Below are 10,143 nucleotides of genomic sequence, written 5' to 3'. Positions count from 1 at the left end.
TCTGAAAGCTAGTGCTTCCAAATAAACCTGTTGGACTATAACCTGGTGTTGAGTGATTTTTAACTTTGTACACCCCAGTCCAACACCAGCATCTTCAAATCCTGATTTAAAAGGGGAGATTGCCATCAATGGAGCTACAATTGACACCTCAAATACTTGAAGGCAGATCGGAAATCTGTCTTGTTTTGAACTGTGAATGATTCTGTTTTAATATTTTCTTATGGCACCTTGTAGCTATGTCAGCAGTGTAACAATGTAAATTTGATTACTGCTTGCTGAATGAAGTCTGTCTGTATGTATTATGCATACATCCTGCCTGGCCATTTCAAAGGGAATTGTTATTATCTGTTTATAGAGCTTGCTCAGACACTGTTACTTATTGGGTTGAGATTGCTTTTCATGATATTTCAGTAAGGTCGGTAACTGCAAGAGAGAGTGTGTGCCATTAAACATTATTGTTTATCCCTGGGAGAAAGGAGTCAGTTCTTATAACATGACTTTATCATGAAAGAGGTAAAAACAAGGACTGCAGATGCTGGAAAACCAGAGTCTAGATTAGAATGATGCTGGAAAAGCACAGCAGGTCAGGCAGCATCTGAGGAACAGGAAAATCGATGTTTCGGGCAAAATCCTTCATCAAGATTAGAGGCAGGGTGCCTGCAGAGTGGAGAGATAAATGAGAGGGGGTGGGGGTGGGGAGAAAATAGCATAGAGTACAATAGGTGAATGGGGGTGGGGATGGAAGTGATAGGTCAGAGAGGAGGGTGGGGGAAGGTAGCAAAGAGTACAATGGGTGAATGGGGGTGGGGATGAAGGTGATAGGTCAGAGAGGAGGGTGGGGGAAGGTAGCAAAGAGTACAATGGGTGAATGGGGGTGATAGGTCAGAAAGGAGGGTGAATTGGATAGGTGGAAAGGAAGATAGGCAGGAAGGACAGGTCATGGGGACGGTGTTGAGTTGGAAGTTTGGAACTGGGGTGGGGTGGGGGAAGGGGAAATGAGGAAACTGGTGAAGTCCACATTGATGCCCTGGGGTTGAAGGCGGAAGATGCGGCTTTATTATGAAAGACCCTACGATGAGTGATAGGTTACTGAAGACTATCCTGATGGTTTTGAACATTAGAGGCAATGACAGCAGAGTTTAATTCTGAAAGAAGGCTTTTTGATCTTATTTGTCTTTCTGCCTTCTTCAAGGGATGGGTATTTTTTTCAGTGAATTCTTTTTCCAAGACAAATTAAGGAGAGCGGAAATAATCTATGAGTATCTCAATAATTTTCGCATTCCAGGTTACAAGAATGCGAGATGTTTTGAAAGTTTTTTTTGTATGTGGAAACTACTTTGATGTGTGCATCAGAAATCCCTGGACATGTAATTTGGTTCATCAGAAAGTGATCATTCACCCTATAGTGTCTGGGCTCATGCTGGAAGAGTCTCTCTCACTCTCCTGCCTGTTCCTCAGAGTCCTACAACTTTTCTTTCACTTTTGATAAGTCACCAATTGTCCTTTGAATGCCTCCATCACAATCTCAGGCAGAGACTGTAGTATACCACAAGGGCTAAAATCTCGTGAAACCTGCTCATGATTCTGCTTAAATTTGTTTCATAATACTAGAACACAAGAGACAAGAATTATGGCAACAGTTAAGAGTCTGATACTCCATTCGAAAAGATTTTAGATAATCTGATTGTGATTTTAAGTCTGCGCTCTGGCCTGCCCCCATATCCTTTGAATTTCCATCCTGTTCAAAAATCTAACTCAACTTTGAATATATTCAAGGGTGCATAAATAACTCCACAGATCCTATCACCAAGGCAGTTTTTATTTACACACGAACAGTCCTTGCGTCTTGTACTGCCTCTTCTCGGTCAGCTATCAGAGTGTCAATATCTCTGATACTCCCCCTTTATTTCACCTGACACTCCTTTTTTTTTCTTTCGTTCTCTTCTTCAGTTTTTTCATTTACAATTTTTGATTTTCCTCCAGGCGGTAGTGCTTATTTTTCCCCAGCATTCATGTCATGTGTGCGCAGGCATAGGACACAGTGAAGAACAGCAAGTGAGTAAATCTTTATTTGTATTCCACCACCAGGAACAAAGGAAACACCAGAGTGGCCAGTGACCAGCAGTGCCATTCTCAACAGAGGGCAATGCTGTGTGATAAAAAAAAGTGAAAGGGAGCACAGGGATTAAACTGAAATAGATTTTAAAGGGGGACAGATACTCCTCTTTTTATTTCTCAATCAGGGCTTCCTGGTTGGACCAGATTAACAGCCCCAATCTGAGGAACTCCTATTTTATGAGATGCATCTGGCTGACCTTGTTACAATCACTGCAGATGCTGCACTCACTTGGGAAGAGTATCGGACACTCAAATGACTCTCTGTGAGAAACAAAAATAGTGGCTCCCATTTAAGGCAGGGATGAGGACACTCTAGAATCAAAGGACATAATGTCAGAGTAAGGGCTTGCCTATTTAAGATAGAGGTAGAACCATGAAACTATAGAAATGATACAGCACAAAAAGGGACCATTAGACCCCAGCTTGTCTATGTCAACCCAAATACACCCAGTTGCCCTTTCTCATCCCATCCTCCTGCATAAAAAAAACGCAGGAAAGTGAAGTTGAGGATTATCAGATCATTGAATGGCACAGCAGATCGATGGGCCAAATGGCCTACTTCTACTCCTATGGTTAATGTAATAATACAATAATGATTGGTAGTTATTGGTTGGATAAGGTATATCTTGTTTTCCAAGGACTTCCTGCCAGATTTCTGATGTGAATGGGGGAGAGTATGGTAACCTCGAAGTTTGGACATAAGGGTAAATGGCATTCTTGCATAGTAATAGCTGTACTGAGGGAGTGGTGCAATGTCAAAGGCATCTTAGATGAGGTCCCACCCCTCGGCCTGCTTGCGTGGAGAAAAAAAGATCCCATGGCACCCAAAACCCTGGAGGTCACCCAATGACCTGCTCGGTATTTGTCTGCCATTCAACATTCAAAGAAAGATAATCTTGGTCATTAACAGATAGCTATTCAAGGGAGTTTGCTGAGTCTAAATTGGTTTTCCTTTTTAAAAACATTATTCACAAGATGAGGATGCTGCTGGGGAGGCACGATTTATTGCCCATTTCTAATTGTTCAGGAGGCAGTTAAGAGTCAACCTGCTGAGGGTGTGGAATCATCTTCAGGTCAGACCAGGACAGGATGGCAGCTTCCATCCCTGAGCAGCATTAGTGAACCGGATGGATTTTTCCCAACAACTGTTTCATGATCATCATTAGACTCCTAATTCCAGATTTTTACTGACTTCAAATTCCACCATCTGCGAGAGTGTGATTTGAACCCGGGTCCCGAGAACATTACTTCGTTCTCTGGAACAATAGCCCAACAACAATATCACAAGTCTATCACCTCCCCCTATATATTCTTATATTCCCTCTACTCCCCCTGTATTCTCAGCGGCTAGACTTTATTGCCTGTATTGTGGCACTCACTGGTTATGGAAAATAGCATAAAATTCGTGTCTCAGATTGATAACTTTCACGTGGTAATCAATGTAGCATATGCTCAAGTGTTCAGGAGGGAGCATGGAAATTGCATAGGATTCGTAATGCCGAACCTCATTGTAGCTGTGACTGGCAGGAGGTATATGGATCCAGTTGCATTTCAAGCTACTACTTAGGCTGGTGTTACAGCTTAAAATTTCATGTGGTGTAAAGATAGTTTCAGACACTTCCTCAGATGTTGGGAATAAACATATTTGTATAGCAGCGAACCCAAGTAAGCTACGTTAAGGGACTTGTAGCTGAAGGCAGAAAAGACTTAACTGTTCTGCTTGGTGCTGCACTGTTTGAAGTGTAGATTGTATTACTTACTGGTGTTCAACAGCACTGACTGATGAAGGCAATCTAGTTTCACAACAACATCATTTCTGCACTCAGCACTGCTTGACCCCTTCCAGGCACCCGCACTCCCATCACTTTCACCCCCTCGTGACTCAATTTATTTAAATTTTGATTGACTCATCCCTGCCTTCACCACGCAACCATTCACAAGCCTTCCAATTACAGCTATGTAGAAGCGGCTTTGACCAGGAGAATATTAAGAGAGGATTTTATTTTAGTGGAAGCTGCAGAATGCTAACTTTCAAGGTGGAATTGGATATGCCAGTGCAGGGGACAATGTCAGGATGATAACAATGTCTTTCAAAGGGACAGAGAAGGTGAGTAGCACTGCTTTAACTTCAAGTAATACATTTGATGCCAAGTAAGTGAAACAGAGATAAAGGAAAAGTGCAAATTTAAAACTGTGTAGAATTTTAGCATTAATTCCAGTCTTGTACATACTGAATAAATTGTAGGCAGTATCTATCTTGGAACATTTGTTACGAATATCTAATCCTTCCCCTGTTGTACAACAAAATGTTACATTCAAATGTAATATACATTTATATCTATTTCTGACAGGGCTAGACAGGCTAAATGCAAGGACGATCCCAATTATCAGGGAGTCTCGAACCAGAGGATCACACTCTAAGAATTTGGAATAGGTCATGAGGGGAAAGCTCTTCACCCAGAGAGTGGTGTGTGTGTAAAATTCTCTGCCCTAAACAGCGGCTGAGCCCAGAACATTCCATGTTTTCAAGAAGGAGTAAGACATAGTTCTGAAGAAGGGTCACTAGACCCACAATGTTAACTCTGATTTCTCTCCACAGAGGCTGCCAGACCTGTTGAGCTTTTCCAGCAATTTGTGATTTTGCTTCTGATTTCCAGCATCTGCTGTTTGTTGGTTTTTCTTAGTTAGATATAGTTCTTCGGGCTAAAGGCTTAAAGCAGTATGGGAAGAAAGTGGGAACAGGGCACTGAGTTAAGGGATGAGACATGATCATATTGAATGGTGTAGGTTCAGAGGGATGAATGGCCTCCTGCTGTTCCTAGTTTCTATGTTCCTTCTGATATTGATATGACTGAAGCCATTGTTTACAATCCCTGGTCCAAATTCCATCCTTAATTATTAACTCCATTCCTCTCCTTGGCAATAGTCTGAGCTTAAACCAGACTTTTCCCATATCTGTATCATAGTTATTCAGGGAATATGTTACTGACCTCATTTTCATGCTATCTCTAAATCTGAGCTGAATTTTAATTTATTTGGCGAAGTGCGAGTTGAGTCAGATTTTTGGAGGGAGTCCTGTTATAAACTCTCGTGAAATATCTTGGTGCATGTCTTGTTAACCATCTAGCCCCATGGCATCCTTCACGTCTAATTCAGGCCCATCATCCCTTACTCGCTCTCACCTTCTCAGACCCCTATACTACCAATGCACTCCATTAGAACCACCTCACCACCTGCACCTGCACTAACCATGCTACCCTCACTCAATCCCTCCCTCTCATTCATTCCAGGCGAAGACAAGTGGGTAGAAAGGTGTCCGACATTAGACTCCTCACCCACTATGAGGAGAGATTCCTGACCCAAGTAAGAGAAGATTGGGACCACTCTTGCACAAATGCCAAGACACCCATGTCACGCCACCGAGTAAATACCACTTCTTATTCTACTGCAATGCTCACAGTTACCCCAGCTGTCAGTGGCACGCCATTGCATCCTGATCCTAATTACTGGACACGATGCCTTCTCTCTCTCTTTTGTTTTATTGGCAGCATCTCCATCACTACAGCAGTGAAACATTCCCCAGAAGCCAAGTCATTGATTTATGAGGATGGGACTATATCGAGATCTCAGAGGGGACATCGACAAGACTGCCTCCTGCACTCCCAACCAGCTCAGATACTAAATCCTTGGTTAAGCTTAGAGAGTGTGGGGGCATAATCTGGTGAGCACCTCGCTGCAACAGTCCCACACGAGGTAGAGGGAGAAATGCCTCAGGCTGCTGGTACTCAGAGGGCTGCCAGAGAATGGGCACATGCTCAGCTCCAAGCAGGAGAGGACCCGGTGGTATTGGCAATCAGGGACTTTGTCCACAGGCACAGGGAGGGCCAGGAAGAGCAGACAGGACTTTGGGAGGCAATGGCTCTCATTGCCCAGAGGCTGCAGCAGTGCAGCGGGTCATGCCAATGACTAGCTGCCTCCAAGAATAGGTTGGCATCTGCCAAGGGGAGCCAAGGGCAGCACCCTCAGGGTCTACTGGAGAGGCACATACTGACTTCCTCAGTCCAGACATTGGTGTTCAGGACAGGTTGGCATCGAGAACATGGGAGCACTCAATGTGCCTCTTCCTCATAAGGAGACAGGGAGTGCGAGGTGGCAACCTGCTATCGGAGGAATCCAACACTCACACAGAGCCTCAGGTGTCTCACCACTGCTCACTGCACAGGTGGCTAGGCCCTCTGCCTCCAACACTGTCCATCACACTCCAACTATGGGAAGTTCACTCTGAGAAAGGTCAACTTACATCTGTCAGGAAGACCCTTGGCATGTCTGACCCATCCAGACACAAATGCCCCTGCCCTTACCCAAACAAACTGCCAGGGCTAATAAGCTCCACAGCCAAGTATGCTCCCTCTACCCTAGCTGCTGACCTAGGGTCTACACGAAGATGCAACTGGAGGGAAAGGAAGACACAAACACACTGCGGGTAAAGTGGTGACAGAGGAAGCAAAGTACTTACATTATTGGGCACATTTCCACAAAGTGCAATACTTTGACCTTACATCTGGTTGTTTATCTCTTTGTGGTAGCCTCGAATGACATTGCTGCAGCAGGATGGATACATTCCGTCCACCCGGATGATGGGGTGTCTGTGCCGAGAACCTGCCACCATGTGCAGAAACATGGGGTATACAAAGCGATGGACCCTGCTGATCCTATTGCCCCTTGTCTTACAATATCCCTATTCTTTCCCTGTCCTCTGTGCTGGAGCTACTGGCATGAATGAAGTGGTCAGTGATGACTGGAGAAGGGTGATGCAGAGCAAACAAGAGACTAATGCATTCAGGATTTGGGATCATTAGGGATCTGACAGATCTGTGTCTAAAGCGTTATATGCATTTATACGAAATAGGAGCAGGGTTAACCCATCTGATCCCTCGAGCCTGCCTCTCCATTTAATAGGATCATGTCTGATCCAACATACCTCACATCCACTTTCCTCCCTATACAGCTAGTTCTTGATTCCCCAACTGGTGAAGAATCTGTCCCAGCCTTAAATATATACAAGGACTCTGCCCCCACAGCTCTCTATGGCAAGGAGTCCCAAAGATTCACAACCCTCTGACAGACTGAATTCCTCCTTTTTTCAGTCTTAAGTCAGCACTCCTTTATTCAAGTCTATGCCCTCTGGTCCTTGACTGTCCCATGAGGGGAAACATCCTCTCAGCATTTATCCTGTCACACCCCTTAAAAATCCCATATGTCTCAATGAGATCACCTCTCATTCTTCTGAACTCTGAGGAGTAGAGTCCTAATCTGTTTGACCTTGCTTGTCATTGCTGCTTGAACAATGAATTCAGGAGCAGGTAGGAAGACAGCAGGCAGACCACTACTCACTTGTTGGATTTATCATGCTATCTGTCCCACCTTCAAATCCACTCTGGGGGGACATGGTAAACTGCAGCTTAATATTTCCAAAAAAAAGACAATGGAAGGAAATCTCTCTCTTTCTTGTTTTTCCTTTATCTAATATGAGCACTGGGTGGCGCTGTTGGAGAGTCTGTCTACCATCCAGAATTGCATCCTGTCTGCATGCTCGGAGCAAGTTTTGACATTTTCTCCTGTTCACCAGACATATTATTGTTATTAAATTCGCATTTATGAAAATATAAGGTACCAGAAGAGAAAAGAAAATTGTCATTAAAATCCCTTTTATTTCATCATGTTTTTGATTGCAAAGCTGGTTGTAACAATTGGTTGGAGAGCTGTTGTACTGCGACTTGCTACATGCCAGTTAAACACAGAATATGTTGTTAGATTAGTAATTGTTCAAGATCACTCTGTAGTCTCCAGTAATTGAAGATTAATCACGGGGACCCTGTTGTGAGCAAACCGAGATGTAAAGTCCTTAGGACATTCAACAGAGTATTAGTTAACTAGAGAAAAAAAATGCAGAAAGCTACAACAAAAATGAACGTGGGGGTATTTGTGTATAAAACACAGAAAGCTAGCTCAAGGGTACAGTGGCTAATGGAAGGCTAATGGAATTTTGGCCCTTATTTCAAGAGGGTTGGAGCTTAAGAGTAGGAAAATGTGTCTGGAACTGTTCAAGGTGCTGGTGAGACCACATCTGGAGTATTGTGAGTGGTTTTGATCCCCTTATTTAAGTTAAGGCATAATTTAATTGAAAGCAGTTTAAAGAAGGTTCACTTGGAGGATCCCTGGGATGGAGGGACTATCTTACCTGCAAAGGCCAAACAGACTGGAATGCTACTCAATGGAGTTTAGGAGAATGAGAGGTGATGTCATTGAAACATCGAGGATTCTTTAGGGATTGGGCAGGGTAAATGTGGAAAGGTTCTTTCCCCCTTATGGAAGAACCATAACCAGAGGGTATAATATCAGAATAAGGGGTCAGACATCAAAGACAGAGAAGAGAAAGATATGTTCCTCTCAGAAGGGGGTGAATCTGCGGAATTCTTTACCACATAGTGCTGTCAAAGCTGGGTCAGATCAGATTGGCAGATTTCTAATCAGGGATGGAATGAAGGGTTTTGGGGAAAAAGGCTGGTAAATGCAGTTGAGGATTATCAGATCGACTATGATCACATTGAATGGCAGAGTGGACTTAATGGGCCAAATGGCCTACTTCTGCTTCTATGTCTTATGGCCATGGTACCCCTTGGCCTTGCCAGGTTTATGGACATTTGGATTACACACTCAAATTCGCAACTTATATATTCACGTATGTATATGTTCACTATTTTTAAATTAACCAATACTCTATTTCCCCACAAGTCTCTGACTTCACAATTGCAGGTGGTCTGGAGGCTGGGGAATGAGGGGAAGGGTGATGGGTGTGGGGAAGGAGGTGGGGTAGGGTGAGGGGGAGAGTGGTGATAGGGGTCAGGGTGATGTTGATTTTACACTGCACAACTCATCCAGAATGTATTCCCCTCTCGCTTGGAAGATTGTTGGTATCTGGGACTGATACTGATGTTGACCGTGATCGATCTATGAAACAGTTCATCACGTGGGGAGCTATTATGTCTAGGATGTCCTTCTGTAGAGATACCACTCCTGCAAACCCAGTGATACCACTTAATCAGATATTCCCAATCGCCAGAATGTCGTTCACAAAAGGTTCTCTTCCCTGTTAACTCAGGTAGTTTTGCCATAATCTCATCTGGGGGACCTTCAAGATCATTAACCTCCACCATAGCTCTGTTGAAACTAATACTTTCTTCCCATGGTATCCTGTTTTTCTGGATAAACAATTGCTTTTTGATTTGAAGAGCACTATTCCCATTTTTTTTGCAATATCCTGGAAGATGCAGAAGGTCCTGAATCCTTGAACATTGACTTGTTTGTCATGGAGTGGACCTCATTTTCAAGCAAATCTTCACACTCTGTCTGCTGATAAATCGCAGTTGAAAAAAAAATGTAGGTTCCTTTTTTCCAGTTGACCATAAGGTAGCAGGTCATCATTGACCCTGTATTGCTGTCTTTCTGGTGAATTGGATATTTTCAAATCCTCCGTTTGTGGTCCTAGATGGTTGCTGTTTCTTTAGGATTACCTGTGTCATTGGTACAAATAACTTTCCTTTGGAAGATAAGGGATTGGCACGATGCATTTAAGCATGTGTTGTCTCATCATTAGCTGTAGCAATTTGTTCAGTTTCGCTTCAGTCAAAGCTTCCTCAGTGAGTTCAGGTGGATTGGACTGCTCCTTTGTGTCTTCAGTATTTGCTTCCTCTGCCAAACTTTGCTGATGTATGTCTCTTCTGATTAATGACAACCCTGTATGATTGCAGACTTCGCAATGAGTTATGAGATTGTCAATCACTTTTGAGATCCCTGGTCACCATATTGCTGACTGAGCCATGCCTGCACACCTGGCTGTTCACCATGAGTTACTGGTATATCCTTTCCAATGCAATATGGACACACAATGCAACAGAGGGAAGCTGGGATAACTAGTGTTACGATATACCGTGGTAGTGTACCACTAATTGAGTTCTGCTATTC

The 10,143-nt window shown here is 43.5% G+C and overlaps 1 long non-coding RNA gene across 2 annotated transcripts in view; it reads left to right on the top strand.

Annotated features, from left to right (window-relative positions):
• Window positions 1-4,059: 4,059 nt before the first annotated feature.
• Window positions 4,060-10,143, top strand: part of LOC140496284 (uncharacterized) — a 126,196-nt gene continuing 120,112 nt past the window's right edge. For both annotated transcript variants that reach the window (XR_011964231.1, XR_011964230.1), the window contains exon 1: window positions 4,060-4,225. This is a non-coding gene — a long non-coding RNA (uncharacterized lncRNA). The remainder of the gene's footprint in view (window positions 4,226-10,143) is intronic.

Source organism: Chiloscyllium punctatum, chromosome 26 (assembly GCF_047496795.1).
Source record: "Chiloscyllium punctatum isolate Juve2018m chromosome 26, sChiPun1.3, whole genome shotgun sequence".
NCBI lineage: Eukaryota > Metazoa > Chordata > Chondrichthyes > Orectolobiformes > Hemiscylliidae > Chiloscyllium > Chiloscyllium punctatum.
The sequence above is the reverse complement of the archived record's forward strand: the minus strand, read 5'-3'. Positions and strand labels throughout refer to the sequence as shown.